The sequence below is a fragment of the Anastrepha obliqua genome, chromosome 1 (assembly GCF_027943255.1).
Source record: "Anastrepha obliqua isolate idAnaObli1 chromosome 1, idAnaObli1_1.0, whole genome shotgun sequence".
NCBI lineage: Eukaryota > Metazoa > Arthropoda > Insecta > Diptera > Tephritidae > Anastrepha > Anastrepha obliqua.
Window position 1 is genome coordinate 64914932 of NC_072892.1, and position 23667 is coordinate 64938598.

Sequence of the window (23667 nt, forward strand, 5' to 3'; positions counted from 1 at the left end):
GAAATGTTTGTAAATTCATTCATTCCATATTTTTTGTTTGTTGACAACTTAACAAAATTTACATACATACATATGTACATTCATCTATATACTCGTATATTCACTTGTATACTTGCATATTCACAAATATTTGTGAGTGTATATAAAAAGGTATGCATTGCTCGCCTTTATCGTTAACTGGTCGTGACACTTGATTGTGCTACGTGCGTGCACGACGTTGTTTGTTAAGCAAATCTCCTTGAAAACACGAGAGTGAGCGAAACATGTGTGCAGTCCGATTTGTAAATTTTACACTTTTAGAACCGGGCACGAGTACATGTAAATACACATACATGCATACCTATTTGTGAATATATTACCCAGTGCTTAGCTGTACCTGTATACTCATATTTGCACACACTTGAATTAAGTTGACTCTGTTGTTGTGTTTTTTTCTTCCCGTTTATTTCTGGTTAACATTGAAAACTCTCGGCATGATAGTGTGCACAGTTCATCCCACACATTTACATGCACGCCTATAAGACGCTTTTAAATCCGGTTGTTAGATTATTTATTTCATCGTATGAAGTTTACATTTCTCACTGGTGCTAATTACGAATTCATAGCCCTTTTTTGTTGTCAGGTAAATGAACGGGCTTTTTTTTTGAAAAATCATTATTGATTTAGAAAATTTAAAATAAAAATTAAAATTAAAATAAAAATTAAAATAAAAATTAAAATTAAAATAAAAAATACAATAAATATAAAAATCTATCTATATATATAAAAAGAAGTTACATTTCCTCATAACTCAAGAACCGCCGAACCGATTAACACAAAAATTTCAGAGTTCTTTTCTATCTTTGAGGAGGTGGTTTGTGTGAAGCTTGATTGAAATCGGTGCAGCCGTTTCTGAGTTATGACATTTTATGTGAGTAATGGTTTCCTCTCATACGAAATGCCTGTATGGAAAAAACAACAACAAATACACAGCCGCTTATGAGCGTTTCTGTTGTACTGTTGTGGTTGTAAGTGTATTATGTTAATATTAATTTTGGACGAAAATATAATAAAAACTGGAGCATTCAAGGAACTGGAAAAACATTTTTAACTTTATTTATTTTAGCATAATTTATTTAGCGTAAAAAATTGAAATGGAAAGAATCAAAGTTTAATTACAAGTTTTTATCGGCTCTTTCACCTTACCTGTATATAGGTGACCACCACAATCAAATTTTAAAAAAGTACAGAAAAGGCTATTGTGACATCTTTAGAAAGTATGTTGAATGAAAAAAATCAACTAATTCAACCGTTTAAACATTTTACGAGTTCTATAAAGAAAACTTAATATGAAAAATTTCTTGCGATATAAAAAAAACATTTTATGTATGGTGGTGCGAAGCCCACTGGAAAATGCTAGTAGAAATATAAATTGTGGTACAATTTTTTTTCCACTTCAGAAAAAAATGTGTAATTTCAAGTTCGATTTTTACTGAAATTTAGTATTACTTTACCTATTGCTGTTGAAATAGTGTGACGTGATAGAATCAGTCTTTAGCCTTAGTTAAGTGCTTCCGGCAGTGTAGGCCCGATGCTGTCCATTTCACGCCGCTGATGCCGTTCTAAGTTCCACCCAAAGGAAGAAATTCTGGCCAAGGACTGTCACTCCCCGTACATATACATATGAGGAATTTTATGCTGCTACAAAAACAACAAAAATGATTTGTCCACGTCACTCGGACACCAATTGCTAATATTTTTTATAATTTGAAACGATTGGTTTGTAATATAAACCCTTTCTGTTAGAAATAATGTTTTCCATCCTACGATTGCCTACAATTCAGCTTCTGGCAGCAAAAGGTCACAATTATGCCTTGCTGGGTACCTGGTCACCTCAAAAGCTCAACGAGCTGGTAGTATGTAGGAGAATCAACAAGCATTGGACCATTATGTGGTTTTAGTTGGTTATTTCAAAGATTTCGAACTACTCCAGAGGGGAGTAGATGGCGAAGGCAGGCGAAACTGTTTGGCTGTTAGTTTGCTCACAATGTAGTATCGGTGGAGGAGTCTGAGTTGACCTTATACTGGCGTGGTTAGGCACTGGGATACAAAAGATCGTTTATGGCTCAGTGCACCTGCCATTTCACATATTCAAATGTGAGGTAGGTCGGTAGGTAAAATGTTTGAAGTACCCCTCCAGCACTCGCCAAGTAGCGTTAAAGCGCCGTTTTGCTACCAGAGAGCACGCTCCAACGGGCTGATATCTACAGGCTGTCGAAGAAATAAGCACTCAGTGATCTTAATCGTCTAGCTGTCAACCCCGGGCATTTACAGAGAAAGTGCTCAACAGTCTTCTTCTCTGAAAGGTCCCCACAGCTTCTGCCAGGAGGGTTAAATGGTAAGCCCTGCTTATCCGCGTGTGTGCCGATCATCCAATGACCGGTAAACACAGCTACGAGTTTGACAATTGCATGGCGTAGAGTCCGTAGGACTTTCTGAGTACTCCCGGTGTATTGTAGTGGGGCCATATGATTTTCGAAATAGCACATGAAGAAATGGAGGCCCATCTTTTCTGCGCATTGCTGAGAAACAACAGTCAGGAGGATGCCGATGATCGGGTAGGAGATCTCTGAGACCAATTCAGTCCCCTTTCTAGCAAGCTCATCAGCAATTTCATTTTCCTCTATGTTCCTATATCCTGGAACCCAAATCAGAGAAATGTTACCTGCACTCCCAAGATATTTGATTTCCTCCTTGCAGGAGTTGACTAGTTTGGATGTGCACCGTGGTGTCGTCAGAGCCTTGATCGCATACTAATCGACACCATTCGAACATCTTCTTTATCATTTCCGTTTTTCCTTCAGCTCTTTACTGTTTGAAGGCACCACTATAGGCGGCGTGTTTTTGATATTTTATCTATCCGAGTGAGCAGCCGCCGTAGCCGAATGGGTTGGTGCGTGACTACCATTCGGAATTCACAGAGAGAACGTAGGTTCGAATCTCGGTGAAATACCAAAATTAATAAAAATATTTTCCTAGTAGCGGTCGCCCCTCGGCAGGCAATGGCAAACCTCCGAGTGTATTTCTGCCATGAAAAAGCTCCTCAAAAAAATATCTGCCGTTCGGAGTGGGCTTGAAACTGTAGGTCCCTCCATTTGTGGAACAATATCGAGGCGCACACCACAAATAGGAGGAGGAGCTCGTCCAAACACCAAAAAAGGATGTACGCGCCAATTATATATGTATATATATATATATATATATATCCGAGTGAGCACCTCATCCTTTCCGGCGTTACTGTCTATCTTATCCTAATGCGCTTAGCGAATTTCGACGATCTTAGCTGCCCAGCCTCACCCACTCTGAACTGAAAGTGTTGATAAGATACACATAAATATTTCATAAAATTTATATACTATATAGGAATATGTGTGTTACGCCATACGAGCCTCTGAAACTTAAGTTCTGGGTCCAAAGTTTAACAAAATTTGTAAACAACAGCAAAAAAAACGCTAAAAATACGACTGGCATTCTGACATTTTTTTTTGGAATTTCTTTTCTGAACACCTATGTACATACATGGGCATTGTATTTACCCATTTCTGGAGAAACCATTTCTGAAGAAGTTTTGCATAACACTTAGAAATTTGTTTTCAAAATGCAAATATTCTCAAAGTTTAAAGCAATTAATAGTCAATTAAATATGTACATATATACATATGAATGTGTTTTTGTCAATAATGGAGATTGATTAGAACAATAAGTTTAACTCAGGCTTAGAAATGTGCTTTGTGCCTGTGTATGACTCGTCGACGCATGTGGGCAAATAAACTTAAAATGTGTGTATGTGCACATATATATTTACCTATGTATAAAACACATATAAGTTTATGGACATGTTGTGCAGTCAAGATAGAGCTAAATATATTGATTAGATCTATTTGTTCATTGTTTTCTGAACCAGTTTCCTTTTGGCCGGGCTATCCCAAAAGCCATGCCGCTCTGAATTTCTTTGCCGCATATTTATGAGAAGAGGTCAAAAAGTTTACGTTATGCAGAGGAAGCGGGTGAAATTTAAAAATAGTTTTTTAAATTAATTTTTTTTATTTAAAAATTTTTTTTATTTAAAAATTTTTTTTTTTCTTAAAAAATTTTTTTTTTATTTAAAATTTTGTTTAAATAAAGAAAAATTAATTTAAAAAACTTTCGTATATTCCTAAGACATCTGTGATAAAGCGTATCTACGCCATCATCATGTCATTTCATGTCTAGGCGTGCAATATAAGCTGACTTCACTTCATCCTGATCAGTAAATTTTTCTTCTAGGCAGCTTTTCTTTTCAATTAACATAATTGAGTATTTTCATAAACAAACTGCTGCCCGTCAGCTGATTCTTTCAAATTCACTCAGAACCGGTTAATGGTCTGATATTGGCCAAACCTTCTAATTTTATTTTCACCAATGCATTCCATTCTCGTAAAAAAAATTAGGAACCATTAAAATGACTCAAGAGAAGTTTCACTCTTGTTTTCAAAAGCAGTGTACATTTTTTTTGTGGCGTTGCCACCAAAGTTTCTTTACAATTTTTTGCTTTTTTCACCGTAGCAAGCAAACCTTGAAATCTATCATCCTTGGATTAGACGACTGTGTAAAATGAGCGAGCAGAATTTTGCTGTCGAGTCCCTGATGGCAGCCGAAGTTGCTCTCACAATTTTGTTTTTCACCAAAGTTGAGACCAAACTTGGTAATCTATCATCCTTGAAGTAATGTGATTGTAGTTTTTGTAATTGTTACTGTTTTTTCTATTCCCTATTTTCACTGTCTATTCGAATCGGTTTGACTGTCTGCAGCAGAAAAGGGAAATTGGAAAATACTTTGCAGTATTTCAGCGATCGGTTATTGCGATGAACAAATTCTCAGAAGCATAAGTTTAGGCAGCACTCTAAGCTACAGGACAGAGGGCAGCGGTATTCCTTACGGAAGTCTATGACATCTTGAATGTGGCGTACTGGCTAATTGAGAAAAAAATGGCATGGTAGCAGTATTGGAATTTGTAGTGATAGTCAAGCTGCACTGAAAGCCCTTGTTAACCCACGCTGCTCTTCGAAGTTAGTCGGTGAATGTAAGACAAAACTGAGCAGCGTTGCAAAACACAACAAAGTTAGTCTTATTTGGGTGCCTGGACATTGTGATATTACAGGGAACGAGTTAGCTGATAAATTGGCAAATGAAGGCTCTGCAAGTATCAATTCCGCATCGATTGAACTATGGATTGACGACTTCATGAGGTCTACCCATAGAGGACGTTGGTCTGGGTTGAACTCGTGCAGAGTAGTCAAGTGCTTTGTGAAAAAACCAAACAAGAAAATAGCGACCTTTCTCCTAAAACTCATCAGATAGGGCCTGAGAGTACTGGTGGGTGTAATCATAAGGCACAAAGCCTGTAGTCAGCATATAGCTGCCATGGGGGTGGTAGACAGCCGGAGATGTCCGTTTCCACGACAGTCGGTTCTATGTTACCGAAAGGACCCGGATTTATATCCGATCAAGCACCCAGCACCATTCCCCGTATGTAAATATGGGGAATGTTTATGCTGCTACAATAACAACAGCCCGATATGCCTATCCTGTATTGAGGATGATGACACTGCAAAGCATTTTCTCTGTAGCTCTCCGGCGTTTTCTATAATCAGACTTAGGATATTCGGTTGCGTTATACTGAGTATGGATAAAGTTCATAATTTTCCTTTTCCGGATCTGTTAAGATTCATTAACGAATCCTAGAGATTTGTGGAAGAGTGACCTCAAACTAATTTATACGTCTTACCACCCACTTTTTATCTTTCCTATCTCTATTCCTTCTACTGAAATCTATCCGGGTATAGTACAATGGTCTCCTGACTGAGTGCTTGGACTTGAAAAATTTAAAATTTAGATTTTTACTCAAATGAATTATTACACACAATTCCGGTATTCCGGTCTGAATTTCGGTATCCCGATTTTACTCTAAAAATATCAAAATTCCCCGGTAATATTGGTATCCCTAATATATATGTGTGTGTGTATGTATGTGCATTAGGCCGGGTCGAATCAAAAAATCGCCCATTGCTCTGTGAAAATCATATTCTAGGGATCAAAATAAGAAACTTTGCCGAAATCAGAATTCGTTTTAGAGGTATGGTTCCTTCGGCAAAGTTTCTTTTTTTTGATCGCTAGAATACGATTTTCACAGAGCAATGAGCGATTTTTAAATCGACCCGCCCTAATGTGCATACTTGCAGTTGTAAAATGTAAAACTTTTCTTGCCAGCAGTTAACAACTCATAACTCATAAGCCACTAATTATATACAACTCGTAGGTATGTATATCGTCTAGCCATGAAAGAGCATCAATTTCACGACTTTTGTGGTATTTTTATTAGTGGGTTGGACTCGATGTGCACTTATAGTTCAGAAACAACAAAAAAATAAAATTATAAAGGAAAAACATGTTCCAACTATATACATACATACATACATATGTAAGTAGTATTTGCAGTTATTTGCGTTTTTTTTTTTTAATATTTCACACAATGCAACTTGCGCTTTTGTTTTACTTGTCATTGGCCATGAAACTTTTGCGCATTGGTTTTATCTCCACCCTCGCTGTGTTACATTTAGTTTACATATTTACAAATTTATAAATATACATTTTTTTCTAAATGCACATGTATGTGGGCTTTTCCATTTAATGGCGCTTGAAAGCGCGCATGTGTGTGTGTGTATTGGCACAGTTCAATCGGGCAGCCGGCCGGCCGGCTTTTTGCCCAGTGTAGGTATGTAACTTTTTACTGGTACTATTGAGCTGCCTCAACAAACGTTTGATTTTTAATTAGCAGTTTTTAGGATTGTTGCATTGAAAGCTGTAATTTAGGTGACATTTTTCACCCATTAAATTCAATTTCATATTTTTTTGAAACACTTGTCAAGGTGAAATTTAATAGCTATTTTGTAGGGGTCATAATTTGTTATATTACAATTTATTTTATATTTATTATAGATATTCAGCTCACTTAAAATTGTTAAGTATTGCAGGTACTTTCTAAAGTATGTATTTTGAGGCGCTTAAGCTATGCTAAATTAAGTTATGTTTATGCAAATCTAGCGCTACGTGGCAAGACGAATCAGGCGTGGTACTGATTATACTCTACACTGCACCCAGAAACTTTTTAAGTCAACTTCCACCTATCTGTTCTACTGTCACCCTTATTTTTTTTATTCAAATTATAGCATTGCAAACTGACATCTCTAAGTCCCGCTTTACACACAGCGACATCTGGAAGGGAGACACTGGAAATTCTCTTTTGATGTTTGATTCATGGTCACAGAGGCAAAATTGTTACCGGCAACATTCGTTGCCTCCGGCGTTTTCGTCTTTAAGTTTGATAATACGAATAAGAAGCACAAAGCATGTCGCCAGTACGGGCATTCCCATGGCAACCGGTTCCACGTTACCGGAATGACTCTGGTTTTTCCCGACCAATGGCGGCCGCCCCAGTAAACTACCCCTGTCTAGTGAACCGTTTATCATCTCCAGTACGGGAGTCGAAATCCCCTCTCTCTTCGCCGTCCGTCCTTCTTCCACCAACAAATGCTTCCCTGTGTAAATCGGCACTAATTTGACGACACTAGAAAGGCTTGTTGTTGTTGTAGCAGATAGGCTTCTTTAGTATTTGCTGTTATTTCTGTTTGTTGCCGCATTTATAAACAACATTTCTTAATTCTGTACAACTCGCTTTTCTTGTAAGGGTCCAAACGTTGACTGGATTTATATGGCTAATAAGTGACCGGGCTCTATAGACATATTTTATATCGCTCATTAAATTTTGTTAAATACAACTTCGGTAGTCCATCAAATTTTAAGTTTTTTGCATCTATTCTTCAACTGTGTTTCCTCTTAGGTGGTACGAAGGTTTTCTTACGGACTCATCACGCCGACATAGCATAAATTTGGTGATCGTAGCAAGACACGAAAGCATTAAAAGTATCGAATTTGGCCGTGAATCGACTCGCATCACGTCAGCTTCAGATTTTTGCTCGTCATTTATTTTTCAAGCCATGAAAGAGCTTCTTATAAGAAATCATATGCCATTCAGAGGCGACAAAAAACCGAATGTCCCTCCATTTATAAAAAAAAAAAATAGAAATGCACATCACAATTGTTCAGGAGGAGCTCGACCAAACAGCCAGCAAAGGTGGCGCAAATCAACCATTCAATTTGTTTTTGAAGAACTTGTTTACTACAATGTTTACAATGATTTTGTTTTTGCAAAAATGATAAATCTACCGATAGGGTGATTTATTTTGCGCCACCTTGTTTTAAATTTGTCTACTTCACTAATATCAAACTTGATTGACGTACGATGCCATTTGCATAAATTATAAATCTTCCTATAGGGTGATAAATTTTGCGCCACTATGTATAAAGTAGCTGCAACTCTGCCGAAGAAAAAGATTTTGTAATTAAAAACATTTAAAACATTTCCGCTATAGCTCCTTGGCTTTATATAGTTTTTAGGTAAATTGCTCATTATGGGGGCAGCCACATTAGGAGGCAGATTTTTAACTCATTGGTATATTAAATTGTTAGCCAAGGTGACGTTCTTCTTTTTGCTTTGATAGTGAGATGGACGAAAAATATGACAGAAAAACTACGATAACCAAGAAAAAAAATTGGCTTTTCCCAAATTTTTCAAAATTCTTGAACAAAAGGTGCTTCTATACGCTCAAAGGCAAGACATTTGTGCTTGACGGCATTAAAGAAGTATCTCAAATAGGGTTGTCGAAATTAATAAAATTCGTTAAATCCACAAGTTGGTTCAGAGAAGACTCAAGAGTGTAAAGGACGAGCTCCAGTTGTTGTTGTTGTTGAAATAACCCTAATTAGCGACCAGAACCGTTTTACTAACTGTCCTCGTGTGATGAAGTCTTTTTTTGTTTTTTTTTTGTTTGTTTTTGTAAGTCAGATCCATTTAGTGAGGTCCAAGTATAGCAGCAAATTCTTTATCCCAAAGTCTGAGACCTCATTAATTTGCTGTGAGAAAGGCTTACCGAAGACTTTCGCTTGAGTTGGAGTCTAAGGCCTTGATGGGTGCTTGACTATCTAAAAAGATAGCTACTCGTGCACCAACTTACTTGTAGAGTTTTAGTGATTTGCATGCTTCTCTGATTGCTAAAAGTTCTGCCGGGAACACGCTGGTATAGTTGGGAAGTCGAATTGACTGAGATAGGTTGAGCGACTCCGAATGTAACCAGCTCATATTAGAACTGTCAGTATAGATTTCAATATCCTATCTTCACCTTCCCTTTGCCCCATTCGGCTCTGCTCCCTAACTAAATTTATTTATTTAGTAAAACTACTTCGAACTAATTTTAATTCACCCCAAGTCGTCAAATTTATAAACTTTAGCTTGAACTAAGCTTTCTTATGCACTTATCTTAACCTGTACGAACGATCCATCTATGGCGATCATCCATAAAATTCTCTGCTTACAATTTTTGTAGAGCACTTTAACCATCTAATTGCCTTTTTAGTTTCCTTTCATTACAGCTATTTTGTGAACGGGTCCAAAATGGCCATTTGAGTAGGATTGAGAGGGTAAAAATCTACTACCAAATGAATCCTGTTAAATACAGAACAACTTTTGCCGCTTCAACTCGTTACTTGAGAGGCTCGCGCTCTGTCCAGACCCTTTGTGCTCTCGTTCTTCTCAATGTTGTTGGCGCCTAGTGTCATTGTTATTTGAGTACCCAACACTCAGCAGACTTGCTTTACCCCAGTTCCAATTGTCTATTCTCTCTGGCACGTGTTAAGATTAGCGACAGACATATTTTCTATTGTTTTGCTTCGCACCAGCGCCATAGGCAAAAAAAATATCTACTTGTACGTATTTTTTTTGTTTCTACATACCAAACGGCTTAGGCCTTAATCTTGAAACAAAGCCGAGTACACAGCGTGCAGCCTTGCAATTGTCGCGCTTCATCCAAGCAAAGCAATTAATCTTCTTGGCACTATTGATTCAAATGTTTTGGGCAAGCATATTTTTATTCTTTCTATTTCTGTTACATTCTTGGTTTCTATTTCTATTATTCACTCATTTATTTCGCTGGCATTTGCCTTTTTGCCGACACCCTTTTAAATCGTTCGCTTCCCCTTGAATGACGTCAATTATTTGCACAAACATTTCACCAGCGCCGGTACTTTTTCATCTGTTTACAAATCTGCAAATTTTAAATTATTATTTTTTATTTTTTCGATGGCACGTACATACATACATACACATGTATGTATTTACGGGTATATATGTTTGTGCAAAATTATTTCTTATTTGAGTGATACAGCTCATCTCACTAATTGCCACTTTTGCTTCGTTTTCCTTACCTCTTCTGCCTTTTCCTCCTTCTCATCAGCTCACTTCTATTGGTGTGCAAAAGAGGTTACACTTTTCATGCTCGAAAATTGTGGCGATTTTATGAAATTCGATCTCTAGCATTTGTGTAGCTCCATAATTAATGCCCCAAAGTGATTAATTTTTTATGGTATGCCGCTGCGCAAATTCTGGTATTTTTTTCTTTTTTATTTTATCGAATTTTTAATTAGCATTCGCAACAAAACAAAAGCTTTTTAGTTAATAAACCGGCTAAAGTGCGGCTCTTTGACTATGGGACAGCAGGTGTATGAATAAATTATGTTATTTTCATGTGATTTTGATTACGAGGCCTGGTTGTTATGTGTATTACGAGCTGATATGTAAAGCAGGCAGAAGAGTTGTTGTGGGTACCACTAATACCGTGGCGCACCTAGACCAAAATAGAGACCTAGACCAGTTCCCCTTCCCCAAGAAAAGGCAAATATACTGTCAGCTGCCTTCTGGAGCCAAACAGTATCTCTGATTAACTAAATCAGCTCGCTTTACCTCAGTGTTCGTGTCTTAATTTATTTTTGTATTTAGCTGGTAATTTCATGGCTTTCCTTTGTCTTCGTCATTTCAATGGCTGTCCACCATCCTACGCAATCTATCATAATTCCTTCTTGCAATGCGCTAAAAGAACTCCAACGACACTCCTTGACATATGAAAGCATATCATTAGTCCTATTGGCCTGTCCTGCGGCCATTTTTGAAACCAGCTCCTCTAACTAGCTAACTTTTCTGGCAACCTGTGTCATACCCCAAAAAAAAAACTAGGGATTTATAATGTATCCATTCATTTCCAGGCAAATTCTGCTTGGCCTTCAAGTTCATGTGCAAACCAGTTGACACAATGCACTACTGCTTTCTAAATTAAGGTAGTCGCCCGGTGTGACAGGTTCGAAAAATCGATTTTTTTTTACATTTTTTGGAAGAAAAATATCTTAAAAATATACTTTAAAAATTTCAGACAGAAATTTTATTTATTTTTAAAGTTATAGCTAAAATAAGAGAGCGCGCCGTAGTGTGTATGAAAGCGTGTGACACGCCAGCAGCAGCTGTTGTCGAAATTTTAAACGCGTTTTTCTCAAAACCATGTTTTCGAAATTTCGGGGAAACACTGACTCAAAACTATTCAACCGATTTGGCTAAAAATTTAACCCGTTATTCTAGACACACATATCTAGATCCCGGACCTTTAAAACATTTAATTTTTCAATAATAAACTATTTAATTTAAACAATTTATGAAGAAAAAAAGATTTTGAGAACTTTTTTCACAAGTCCGCCATTTTGTTTTTGTTTTTTTATTTTTATGTATATTTTAGGTTCGGGACCTAAAATAAAGTCTACAGAATAATAATCAGAATCTGGACTAAGTTCAATTGAGTTATCTACCGCAGACATGTCGCCGATGTCCGGACGAGTTCAATAGAAGTTTAGAGTTCAACTTAAGCTAGGCTACTGGTAGCAGCCTAACTAGTAATCCCCAAAGGCTCGAATGCTCATATCTTCTATGTTGGCTGAAGCTTCAGCCAAGATAAGTACATGTGTGGCCTCCACGAGAAGATATCCTCTCAATTAAAGATAGGCGTGCTGAGGGCACACAGCCCAGTAGCAGCGTGTGCTTATAAGATAGAAATCTCGGACGGCGAGGAATGCAGGAAATATAGGGAACAGGGCTCAAGGGATACTGTAGAGCATCTCCTTTGCGAAGGTTCTGCGTTATTTAAAAAATATGTGGGGGCACCACAGTTTGATGGATTGGAAGATATCATCATAATTTGCAATAGGAACAGACACCATGCGGGTGGACTATTTCAAAACGCATAACGAATGAACTCCATCTATTACCGCTATGAATCGAACCGGTTCATACGTGACTGCAAGTCAAGCAGTTCAACCTAACCTAACCTTAAGACACATAGCTTCTCTTAAAAACTTTTAGGAGGGACAAAATAGATTTTAGAGCTATATTTTAGTGAACTTTTCTTTGTTGTTGTTGTTGTAGCTGTAACTTTTCTTTCTTAGTAGTTGATGTAGAATTCAAAACTGCTAGGATGATGGCGAAAATAAATTGATCCGCTCTAATGTCTGTGTAGATAACTACTCGTATGTATGTACTTTTACTCACATGCATATCTATGTGGTTTTTGATACGAATATCAGTCGCTTTTTTAATAATTCAAAGATTTTTATTTTTCTTCTACTTCTACTATTTAGTACCCTATTTGTTCAACGGTGACAGCCAACCATTAAAAATATTTGCTTGATTAGATGCCCAATGGGAAATAAAGAGATTGAACGCACAGTAAATGAAGGGGCTTTTGAGTTTGTGTTTCTTTTTAGCAGTGGTTTTTTTTTGGTTTTTTTTTTTGTTTTTTTTTTTTTTGTTTTTTTTTTTTTTTTGTTTTTTTTTATATTTGTTACAGTTCAAAAATCTACAATTCACTAAAATTATATGTTTCAACAAAACGGTACCACATGTCAATACACATCCAACGAAACAATCAATTCTGCAAAAAATCGGCCGCTAATATCGCCCGATTTAAGGTCTTTGCATTATTTTCTGTGTCGTGAAGTCAAAGCTAGCATTTTTGTAAAAAAAATCAGGCATAATTGATGCTTCTTGATTCGCGCGATAACCGATTACGCGATTTTGATCGACTTTAACAAATCGTGCCAGTCGTTTCTTTCTCATGCTAACCGGCGCCAGTTGGACACACCAAGTGAAGCCTTCTCCACCTGATCTTTCCAACGCAGTGGAGGCCTTCCTCTTCCTCTGCTCCCACCAGCTGGTACCGCATCGAACACTTTCAGAACCGGAGCATTTTTATCCACTCGGACGACATGACCCAGCCAACGGAGCCGCTGTCTCTTTATTCGCTGCGCTATGTCTATGCCGTCGTACAGCTCATTGTTCCATCGCCTGCATGCAAAGGTTCAAAAATCTTCCGCAGAATCTTTCTCTCAAACACTCCAAGGTACGCCTCATCGATTGCTGTCATCGTGCAAGCTTCTGTGCCACGAATTAGGACGATCATAATGAGTGCTTTATGAGTGTTAGTTTTGTTCTCTCTCCCTCTCCCACATGTGAGTATATTAAAAAGCAGATTATTAATTCCTCAAGGCGAACTTGAAAGACCCTGTACAAGAGTGAGGCAAATTCAAACAATTTACCAATTAAATATACAGATAAATTCCGTATGTATTTAGGAGCAAAAAGTTCTTTTGCCAGTAACTGGGTATGTACGTGTGTACTTGTAGATACGTGATACATACATACATTCATACTTGATTGAGTGATTTGACTTTTTTGTAATTTATTTCTTTATACTCGAAAATTTGGCGTAATTTATTTCGGCATTTTCGGCGGCTTATCGGGTTCGTTCGCTTCTGACAGTGCGTTTTGGTGTGAGAGCATACACCAATGTATGTGTGTATGTGCAGTAAGGTGTCTCACCAAGCAAAAACAAATGTTATTATTTTCCCAAGCGCATCAGAAAGAGAAAAGTTCTGTTTATTTTGGAACACCTTTTATATATTTTTATTATTTTTTTATGCTTCTTTTGGTGTCATCGATTTGTTATGGATTTGGCGATTTTTTTTTTAACTTGCTGATCTGGGAATGAAACTATTTGTTTTTTTGTTGCATGACTTGGTTAATGTTATTATTGTATCATAAGAAAAATGGTCAAGCTCTCTGTCAAGCCTTAAAATGCCTTAGAAAATATAATCGCTTGCTAATTTTTTTATTTTGTTTAATTTAATTTAATTAAATTTGTGTATGGCTTTGATTTTTCTTGTTATGTGGTGTTTGTTTACGCGTCCGAGTACTTCTTGTCTCCTAGTTGTCTAAAATTATTCTTCTAAGTTGTAATTAATGCGTTATTTTCCCTTTTCGGTTGCACGCAGTATTGCATAATCTTCTGTTGATGATGGCCTGCGTTTGCCGAGCTCCTCACGTGCTCCATTGAATTATGGCACAAAAATGGACATGTATAACTGTTCAAAATTATATATAATTAGCAAGTTTTAACTATTTTTTTTATTTAATTTTTCTTTCAGTTTTTAAATTTACTAAATTTAGCAGGCAAAAAAATCAATACATCAAATTTTCCCAGAAAAATTCTGGGTGTGCAGTTTTATAGCCCATTCAATTTAAGGCTAACAAAGTGTAAGTTTAAAGTGACTCAAAAACCGTGTTGATTTATAAGAATATCCACTGTGCTGTTGAGCATTTACTTCCATATAAAAGACTTCCGAACATGTGATTTATAAGGAAAAAAATTTTCAGCATCGTAGGGAAGAAATTGCAAAAAATCAAAGCGATTTTTGGGTGGCTATACAATAGTAAATAGTAAACTGACTTTATATAGTACAAGGTGGCGCAAAATTAATCACCCCACGAGAAGATTTATAATTTTTTCAACGATACACGTCAATCATATTTGACTATTGTGAGTTTAACAGCTACAGTACACAAGAAGACAAGCAATGGAGCGCGCAAAGATCAAAACAAAGACTTCCATCACTCAAACTCATTTTTTTTTAATATATTTAGTAAAAAGTTACTCCAAACCGAATTCTATTACCAAAATTTAGTGGGTTATGAAACTGCTGATCCGGAAGTTTTATAATGATTCTGATTAAAAAGTTGGAAATCTTTATGTAATTTTTGCAAATTTTTTTTTTTTTTTTGAAAATTGCAAAATTTTCGATAATTTTATTTGGAATGCACTATACTTTTATTGAAATATACAAACAGAATTGAATTCAAAAAAAATTTTAAAACTTATTTGGTAATTCGTTACGCTCTTATTATTTTGAACACAGCTGTACGGACACAGATTGTTTACACTTCGCCAAAGCGAGTGGTACAAACAATAAATAAATTAATAAATTGCCCGATACGGTAAAGTACTACTATTTCTCCCAATATTCAAATAAATATTTTTTGGCAAAATTCCAATATTTCTTTATATTTTCGATAATTTTCCAGTGTATTGCGCCTCTCAACATACGGTTAACATCACCGTGCTAACTTAAATCAATCTTTTTATTGCCATATTATTTTAATATCTCAGTTCGCAATCCATTCTCAGCCAATAAAATCCATGAACTTTATATTCCTACCATTTAAATTGTTTCCCCTTATACAGGGTTGTCGAGGTAAATATGGAAAAAGATTTGTAGAAAAGTAGGGGCGTTCGCTGATAGGCAGCATAGTAAGTGATAGCAAGGATGATAGATTACAACATTTTGGCAATCCCCTATATATATACATATAGTGTTAAACAAATTTGTGCCTGCCATGACATATGTGACTTAACAGCAGAGTTCTGCCCGCTCATTTCACACGCATTCTCACAATCGTCCCGTCGGTCATTGTTCAGATGGCAACGAAGTAACATGAGTGGAGGCTGTGCTGTTTTTTTCTCCCATATCAACAACACAATCTCAGTGTTTTTCGTCATAACGCCGGTTACATCAGCAAATCAAGTGATTCCTTCAAATTCGCTGAGAGCCGGTTAACTGTCTTGTTATTGCTGGCCACACACTCTGAGTTATTTCCACAGCACAGAAGATCTGCGTTACTTCAGTCTCCTAACTGTCGGCATCTGTTACATGGAGAACACCGTGGGGGGGAAAAATTATAAAAAATCAAAGGAATTTCTTTACAACTTCAAATTTGCACTTTATTGTACTCAAATTTGATAAGCTATAAGACACCAAAAATCCTTCTAAAAATTCTCGGAATATAAGGTTTGTGGAATATTTCTAAGTTTTATATAAAATGTGTATGTTGGATTTATAGGTTTGCTTGGTCGTAGGGTCGTAGTTACACCTCTGGAAAACGAGAGAAGAATATTAAATTATCCATAGTCCCATTGTATCCAGGTGCGTGCAAATATAATTAATTTTGCCTACAAGTCCATTAGTTTAATTTCAAAGTTCATTATTTCGGATTTACCTCGACGATCCTGTATTTTCTTATTTATTATTTATTCAACTGTAGTGATAATATCTTATCAACTGTCAAGTCTCGACCGCTTAGATATGATAATTCTTTATTTATTTTAATTTTATTTATATAAAGTAAATATTTTTTTTTAATCTAAATAATTAAACCAACAAAAATTAAACAAATGTGTTATTCATCCTGGCTATCATTTATATCTGTTTTTTTTTCTACCCATTCACATACAAGTGCACATGTGATCATTTTTTTTGTAATTTAAATATTTGATAAATAGCAAACAACTCGCTGAATAAGATCACCATTACACTTTTGCTTGAATTTCCATACCTGTTGCATAACAAAACACATACATACACAGAGCAGTGCTGGAATGCTAAACAGCACAATCATAACAATAACAAATTATAAATGTAAAATTTAATTTTCCCTTTTTGTTGTTTTTTCTACTTATTGTTTTGCTCTTGTGGCTTATTTGCTTTGAGGAGACTGATAAGTCATGAGTTGAATTGTTGTAATTGTGTTCTACTAGAGTTGGTTCAGTAAGAGAGCCTCTCGTATGCATTGCTATTCAATCCATGAGCCCATAGATTAAGCTGTGCTATACAAACATATTTACATATGCATATAAATACAGCTCATATAGTAAATATTATTTAAATGGATAATATCGTATAACGCTTGTACTTGCTTTGCCCTACACACAAACACACAAACAAATATTGATACAGTTGTTAATCAATTGAATGGGTATTAATGATCATGAAGAGCGAAGAGGGGAAAATTGGAGCGAAAACGTGGCGGAAAAGTGGACTTTGTTAACAACTTTACACAAAAGCTATTTCAGCAGCCACTTGTAGAAAATATTTATAAAATGCAAAATCGAATAATTTTTTTTATTATACAGCACGGGACTTTAGTACATTTTTACAATAGCTAAAAGTGCGCCTAAATAAATTATTTGAAAGGGCGCCTAGCCATTTATCCAAATGAATATGCGAACAATAAGTTTTATATTTGGTAATTAAGTTTGAAGTAATTTAAATATTAGTGCATACAGATGAAGTGTAAATAGTTTTATATGCATTCACATATAAATAAAATATAAAAGCGTGCAAAGGCGTGGAAAATCAGACTTGTTTTATTGACCTTCATTGTTTTAGAATTTTTGTTCTTAACGGTTATGTGTAGTCTTTGATTTATTGTAATTTGATCAGTGCATGATATTTCTGCCCAATACAACTAATTCCTTTTTTACACAATTTGTTTTGTTTTGACACAATTTTCAATGAATTTTTCTTAAATCTCATAGAGCAAATAGAGTATGATTTTTCGGCGCATTTGTGAACCGTTTAAATTAATCTCAGGAAAAGTCTCTGAGACTCGGTAGATTTTGCTCTCACCGTTTAATAATTTATGTCTTATAATATATTTCATGAATTAAAATGTGAAAGTGAACCTTAAAAAGAATTTTTAATACGAACTTATTTCGATTTTTACACGAATTTATTGGGAAACGTATCTATCGTAAAAAGAGAATTAGGTGTACAAGTATGTCTTATATTTTTTCTTTTATTTTCTTTAAAGATGCTTTTGAAATTTAAATATCGACTTTTTTTTCTTACTTTGACAGCCCAAATAAAACCCGAAACTCAGCTTATTTTTCGACATTTAAAAAGTGAATCGCTTTTCGCTTGAGTTAAATTGGGAAATATTTAAAACAACCTCTCTGTTGACCCCTTCATAATGGTATCACAAAGGACGAATCTTTTTTCGTCCAAGTGTGTCCATTCCCTGGGTAACCATACCAACCTAACCTAACCTAACCTCTGTTGAAGTTGAGCGTTTTTACCGAAAAATCAGCTTTTCATATGAAGCTCGGGGGTTTTGGAAGTCTACCGCTTGTGAGGTGTATGCACAAGTAGTTACAGTGCATTTTGGACTGGGCGGCAACATTAAACAATTTTTTTTTTGTTGTGTTTTACCAGTCATTCGTGAGCGTTAGTGCACTATGTTAATAGATTTTGTGATCCAACAGCACAGCGCCACATGCCACACAACCATGCAACATAGGTTCCCCCGACAGTCGGTTCTACATTACGAAAACGTCCCGTATTTATATCCGGCCAAGTACTGCCACTCTTGAAGCATTCACCGTGCATGTAGGGGAATGTTTATGCTGCTACAGCAACGACTAAACAGCCAACCTTACATTCGAACTTTTGCTGATTATCTTCGAAAATCGAATGCGGCCGCCGATAAACTGCAAGTTGACTTATGTAGACCCTTTTATGGAGCGCCAACTATACAGAGGTGGTGATTCAAGGGTTGAAACATGAAATCACAGTTGCTATTAGTGCGTTTAGTATCCAAACTCATTTTAGCCATCTGCGCCAAATTTTCGCTTTGGTCATAGTGTGACAATCGGATTTTATGAGAAGCTTTGGTCTGATAGAAAGCACCTGGAGTAGTTTTGCCGTTGCCTGCCGAGGGGTCGGTCGCCATTAGAACCATTTGTTTTCAAAATTTGATATTTCTGCTCTATACAGAGCTTTAAATTCATACCCACTGCGTGTAGGTTACACACAAAATCATTCGGCTTCGGCGGTTGCAATCGAAAAATATAACATTTCAAAAATATTTCCACCCCAGAGCCATCCAAGTAGACTACTTTTTCAGCGCACTGGATAGCAGGTAGTGCTTAGCAACCAATTTCTGATTGGGTGCTGTCGTAGGAATCACCCTTGTAGGCATTGCTAGAGCTTGAACCACCTCCCAGGAGGCATCTCTTCGGCTACACCGACGAGATCCAACCACTGACAACGTACAACCTCAACCACTGAACCGGACAGTATATAGTCAGACATTAAACGGCATTCATCGGGATACTCCCACCACCTTCCTTAACTCCCGATCTTCAAATGCCGTTTCGGAGTCCAACCACCACCCATTGCAGACGAAGAGTTTCAGCTGCCTCATGAGACACGCGTAACTTTGGCTTAATAACGGACTGGATATTGCAGCAGGTTAAACTCATACTTATCTAGAATCGACCACGACATACTCAACATATGTACTTACTTAACAACCCTCTCTCTCTGGGTGGACCCAGCGTTAGATGAGTTAGACGATGATGATCACTGACAGGGCCTCCTAATGAAGTACTACAGCAAGCACAGCAACTACTACGTTTCACCAGGTTTTCCTTGTTGTTTCTTCGAAGTTGTTTTTCATTGTAAATGTGAACTTTTTTACTGTAAACAACTTCGCCTGCTTAGCTTATTTTTAGCTTACCTTAAAATCTTATTTTACCCTTCCATTTTTGCTACCATATCTCTGTGGGCTTTTGGCAAAACAAATTACGTGACTTTAACAGGTTTTGAGCTGAAGGTCAACAAATTCTGATTTTTCATAAAAAATTTAGTATTTTATTCAACTTTTATTAAAATGACTACTCGCGCTGTGGCTATGATGGATTCATTGGTTAAATATTTGGCGGCAAACAGAAAAAAGTGCTAAGTCGACTTAAGTTGTTTTATCAAAAGTACACAAATTTATATGTATAAGTACAGTGTACTCTCTCCTAACCGACACCTCTCATAAGCGGGCACTTTTTCAGTACATATAACAAAAACCTTCAGCATTTTTTTTTTTACTTTTTTCCCTTGAGCGAACAACCCTCCCATAACACATTAACATTTTTGACACTTTTCTCATAAGCGGACACCTTCCATAAGCCGACAAGTTTTTCAGTCATTTAGGTGTCCGCTTAAGAGAGAATACACTCATTAACTTTTTGTCTTCCCTTTTTATTTTTTTTCAAGCCATTTTGAACCGGTTTGAACTGTAAATAATCTGCTCAAAGAAAACAAAACATGGTATTGAATAGGCCCATTTCAAACAAGCAATTCAAATCTCATGCAAATTATTATACTATTTTTTTCTCTTGTTTTCAAAATAAAAAAATCACTACCACTGCGTATAGATTTAGTAAAAGTGTAGTTTCTAATTTAATATTAGCAGAGCTATGATTATTTATGCATTTTCAGCCAAGTAAATTGATCGGCATATGTGCGGCGCCTTGTTTACCTGTTGCTTGATTTTTGTTTTTCAGCGACATATGTAGCTTCATTTGCCATTCAGTTGCTACAATAAAAAATAATAAAAAAAGCATGCAGAGTGACGTAAGCTCTCAGCAACAGCAACAAACACAATCTATGCCGGTCGGTTTAATTAATGAATATTTTAAAACGCCATACACCACAAGTGGCCGCACGTTGACAAGCCCCTTTTTGCGTTGCCGCTCTTTAACCGTTAGCATTTGAGTTGTTATTCTATACCCACGATATTTTTTCATTTAAAACAGCTTATAACTTTTGATAGATTTGTTTACTTGCCGTATGAACATTTTCATATTTCTATGGAAGCATTTAATTCGTGTAGTTAATTGTCATCGCTTTTACCGGACCGACTGTAGACGCTACGGCATGCCCGATGAATCACCTGTTTGCATAAAATAATGCAACTGCTGTTTAATAAAAATTTTTATACACTTTGTACATTATTTGTATTTCGTCAAATGTAAGGCCAAATGTCAGTGGACGTGGTGATGTGCGTGCTATGTGTCATCTTCAATGTTCTCCGCTCTACTCGGCTTTAGAAAGAGTATAACTTGTTGCAACTTCCAATTATTCTACACACGAGTCTTGCATTGTAGTTTTTTTTTCTTTTTAATTATTCACTTAGCTAGTAAATGTGATAGTAACTTTTGTTGTTTTTGTGTATAGTGAACATCTTAATTCCTAGGCCACGTGTGGTCACTCTTTTTTCTTTGAGCAATGTGTCATTCTTTTATTTGTTGCTTTTAGTTTTTCTTTGCCATGGCGCTGACATCATTATTTCGCCTTTTATTTGTCCATCAGCCATGGCATTTCAGTGTGTTGTCCACGTTTTAAGCGCACAAACTGTTAATAATTTTACAATTAATGAGTAATTACGAACGCATGCTTATGCGTGTTTAATCTGATGGGGGAAATGCCAAAATAACAAAATTAAAAAGTAGCAGCTGACAGAAACACCCAGTAGAGAAACAAGCACATGTTTGAGAGTCTTTTGTATGGAGAAAATAGTCAACACCTCAGCGAAAAAAAATCGTGTTGATTTTTTGAGACGATCATAGTAGTGCGACGAATTACCAAGTTGGAAGTATTTTCCTTTTTGTGCCTATTTTTTTATGTTTTTATAAAAACATATCCTTGGGAGTCTTTTGTATGGAGAAAATAGTCAACAGCTCAGCGCAAAAAATTGTCAAAAATCAACGTGATATTTGAAGCACTTCAATTCTTCACTTTATTATACCAAAATTTAATGTGCCATAAAACTGCATATCCAAAATTTTTCTTAAAACTCCAAACAAACGGTGGGAAAATTAAACGTACTTTTTTTGGTTTTGTAAATTTAAAAAATTTTTTTGAATGCATGAAATTTATGAAACTTTAGGTTGAATAATTTTTTGTCTGTTGCAGAGCCTTATTGAACTTTTCTGAAGTAGAAGTATTCTACAAAATAGCTTTAGAGCTTTTTAGATCGTAAGAGTAATGCCTGTTTCTTCTACCACTAGAAGTAATTTTATCCAACAACCAAACACCCATAGGTAGCATAGGTTACTGTCCACTGCGACATCAGGGCCGATGAGCTAGCGAGACTTGTTACCAAGTTGACTGATGAGCACACAGATAATTCCACAGACATGCCCTAGCAGTCTAGTAAGCAACTTATTTTTGAGAAAATTGTAAGAGCAACGAATGAAAGTTGGCGTAACGAACTTATCTGAAGAATCGTGGCCGACCCTCAATTCTAAACGCGCAGAATCTGTGCATAGTCTTAGCACTTTGGTGGCAACTGTTTTGCCATAAAATAATTAAATTTGTATATCAAGTTACTATTATTACAAAACAGAAGCCTACATTAATAGCGTTTTTTTTTTGTTGTGGAGAGCTATTTCTTATCTTGTATGCATTTTTTATGGAAATATTTGGAAAAAAATGTTTAGGTTATATCTTGCACGATTTATGCTAAAATTCTAATATTTAGTAGGACTTGTATTTACTTATTACAACTTTCGAAATATTAAAAAATTCATTGTATAGTGTAAAAGATAAATTATGCAAAAAAAAATTTGGATGCACTTTTTGTCAAAATCGTACATACATAGATAAACAATCCAAAATTCTTCTTTTATATGAAATAATTTAAAATCCATTCCTCAATATTTAAGTTGCATACATTTTAAATTCGTATTCATTTTCATTCATTAGATGCCAACTACTTTTGCAGTACTGCTGCCTTCACTTTGTTGCACTCAATAAATGTTACAATAAAAGTGTGTAATGAGCTACCCATACCAGCAAATTCAATTTCACCCCATAACAGTTGCTTAACATTCTGCTCTTCTCCAACTCTGTTATTGTGTTTTTGCTACTTTACAATAAACTTTAAGTAGATATTTCTGTCTAATATCATACAATTACGCTTGTTTTCTCTAGTTATTACATTTCGTCCTTTGCACAAGTGCATGCACACACATTTACAGTTAGTCGCACTATGTTAAATATATTTACTTTATGTATATACACACTGATGTCCTCCATACTATTCTGACTCTCTTCTGGCGCTGGTCTTGTGCAATGCGTCTAATACCTATATATGTACTTACGTGTGCATGTGTGCGTATATACATATATATAATTGAGTTAACGGTGAATCAGTCGCCTTTTTAGTCTGGTGTAGCCTCAGCCAGACTTCTGCTTTTCCATTATTCACTCATTCGAATACAGGCACATACTTTTATATATAAACACATACATCCATATGTACAAACATATATTATATATGTATGTATATATGTGAATGCACCTCCTTCAATGTCTCGCACACTAGCAACAGGTCAAGGGTAATTTGTCTACTCTTTCAAGTTTTAACTTCCTGTCTACTTTTTATGCGGGTGTTGAAGTCATGAATTTTTCAAAAGGATCTAGGTGACTGGCGTAGATAAATACAAGGCACTTATGTGTGTATGTATGAATGTGGTGCAGAAATCACTGAAGCGAAAATGCTACGCGAAAGCATTTTAAGTAGGCGAAGGAAAATTGCATTTAAATATATCTGAAATGAATGCAAACAAAAACAAAAAAAAAAACCAAACAAAACAAAGTATGGAATAAATTCAACTAATAAGGGTGTAGATGAGTAGACTACACTAA

The 23667-nt window shown here is 36.0% G+C and overlaps 1 protein-coding gene across 1 annotated transcript in view; it reads left to right on the forward strand.

Moving 5' to 3' along the window:
- Positions 1–23667, forward strand: part of LOC129244688 (5'-AMP-activated protein kinase subunit gamma-1-like) — a 133771-nt gene that overhangs the window by 18776 nt on the left and 91328 nt on the right. The gene's annotated exons all lie outside the window — the stretch shown is intronic.